The sequence below is a fragment of the Schistocerca americana genome, chromosome 6 (genome assembly GCF_021461395.2).
Source record: "Schistocerca americana isolate TAMUIC-IGC-003095 chromosome 6, iqSchAmer2.1, whole genome shotgun sequence".
NCBI lineage: Eukaryota > Metazoa > Arthropoda > Insecta > Orthoptera > Acrididae > Schistocerca > Schistocerca americana.
The window spans coordinates 493,268,120-493,270,693 of NC_060124.1; the positions used below are offsets into that span (position 1 = coordinate 493,268,120).

Sequence of the window (2,574 nt, forward strand, 5' to 3'; positions counted from 1 at the left end):
GTAGCCAGAGGTACTGAAATCGGGTACAGGCAAATGGCTGTGTTATGATTGCCTTGAAGAGGGCCATGTACGCATTTTGGAAGAGAACTTTCGCGGAAGTTTCATACCGCTGCAGCTCAACCGTTTTCTGCGTCACGGTCTTAGATAACGTTGATGTCACTCAGTATTGCTGGAGAGTTGGCAACGATTTTACTGGCCCAGAACGATCAGTATATCGCTTAGCGCAAGGAAAGAGTATGGACGACGATCACCGCAACTCTTTGTTTTCTGCATCTGGTCCCAGGGTTCTCTTTGCTTTGAACACTGTTATGTTACAATTCACAGATGCAGTATAATTAGTGAAATGAATGATGGTGTCATTAAAGAAGTAGCGTAGCACTATTTAATTATTATCTTCGCTGTTGTGTGTTACTTTCTCTGCACTGTACAGTTCTCAACGGTAAAGTGAAGTAAACTTGCACTATTCCGAAATCATTAACTTCAGTTTCTTAGAGTTATTGATAACATACAGGGTGAGTCACCTAACGTTACCGCTGGATATATTTCGTAAACCACATCAAATACTGACGAACCGATTCCACAGACCGAACATGAGGAGAGGGGCTAGTGTAATTGTTTAATACAAACCATACCAAAATGCACGGAAGTATGTTTTTTAACACAAACCTACGTTTTTTTAAAATGGAACCACGTTAGTTTTGTTAGCACATCTGAACATATAAACAAATACGTAATCAGTGCCGTTTGTTGCATTGTAAAATGTTAATTACATCCGGAGATATTGTAACCTAAATTTGACGCTTGAGTACCACTCCTCCGCTGTTCGATCGTGTGTATCGGAGAGCACCGATTACGAAGGGATCCAAAGGGAACGGTGATGGACCCTAGGTACTTTTTATTGGTCTTTTTCACTGACGCACATGTACATTACCATGAGGGGTGAGGTACACGTACACACGTGGTTTCTGTTTTCAATTACGGAGTGGAATAGTGTGTGTCCCGACATGTCAGGCCAATAGATGTTCAATGTGGTGGCCATCATTTGCTGCTCATGGTAATGTACATGTGCGTCAGTGAAAAAGACCAATAAAAAGTACCTAGGGTCCATCACCGTTCCCTTTGGATCCCTTCGTAATCGGTGCTCTCCGATACACACGATCGAACAGCGGAGGAGTGGTACTCAAGCATCAACTTTAGGTTACAATTTCTCCGGATGTAATTAACATTTTACAATGCAACAAACGGCACTGATTACGTATTTGTTTATATGTTCAGATGTGCTAACAAAACTAAAGGCGTTACATTTAAAAAAACGTAGGTTTGTGTTAAAAAACTTACCTCCGTGCATTTTTTTATAGTTTGTATTAAACAATTACACAATCCTCACGTTCGGTCATTGGAATCGATTCGTCAGTATTTGATGTGGTTTACGAAATATATCCAGCGGTAATGTTAGGTGACTCACCGTGTATAAAATGCTCTAGAATATCCATATGAGAATACTATCAAAGTTAACTCTAAAAGAAACCAGAAGAAAAGAAAACGACGCACTACGAAGGAATTATCCGAAATTCGGACGGATAACGGTCGATGTGATATACATTTACAGACAAACAAACGAATAAAATTTCAGAAAGTGATAATTAATTGAAACCCTCAGCTACCGACAGGTGTTCTTGATATACCTCGATGGGGATAACCGAAAATGTGTGTCCTGACCGGGACTCGAACCCGGGATCTCCTGCTTCCATGGCAGACGCTCTATCCATCTGAGCCACCGAGGACACAGATGAATAGCGCGACTGCAGGAACTTACCCCCTGGACGCTTCCCGTGAGACATTTCCAACTGTCCACGATCTATTGTGTTGTTGTTGTGGTCTTCAGTCCTGAGACTGGTTTGATCCAGCTCTCCATGCTACTCTATCCTGTGCAAGCTTCTTCATCTCCCAGTACCTACTGCAGCCTACATCCTTCTGAATCTGCTCAGTGTATTCATCTCTTGGTCTCCCTCTACGATTTTTACCCTCCACGCTGCCCTCCAATACTAAATTGGTGATCCCTCGATGTCTCAGAACATGTCCTACCAACCGATCCCTTCTTCTAGTCAAGTTGTGCCACAAGCTCCTCCCCCAATTCTATTCAATACCTCCTCATTAGTTATGTGATCTACCCATCTAATCTTCAGCATTCTTCTGTAGCACCACATTTCGAAAGCTTCTATTCTCTTCTTGTCTAAACTATTTATCGTCCACATTTCACTTCCATACATGGCTACAATCCATACAAATACTTTCAGAAACGACTTCCTGACATCATTTAAATCTATACTCGTTGTTGACAAATTTTTCTTCTTCAGAAACGCTTTCCTTGCCATTGCCAGTCCACATTTTATATCCTCTCTACTTCGACCATCATCAGTTAGTTTGCTCCCCAAATAGCAAAACTCCATTACTACTTTAAGTATCTCATTTCCTAATCTAATTCCCTCAGCATCACCTGACTTAATTCGTCTACATTCCATTATCCTCGTTTTGCTTTTGTTGATGTTCATCTTATACCCTCCTTTCAAGACA

At 41.3% G+C, this 2,574-nt stretch overlaps 1 non-coding gene across 1 annotated transcript; it reads right to left on the reverse strand.

The window, feature by feature from the left end:
* Positions 1-1,710: 1,710 nt before the first annotated feature.
* On the reverse strand, positions 1,711-1,785 carry Trnap-ugg. Its single transcript has one exon. It is a non-coding gene; the product is annotated as a tRNA-Pro (tRNA).
* Positions 1,786-2,574: the final 789 nt, after the last annotated feature.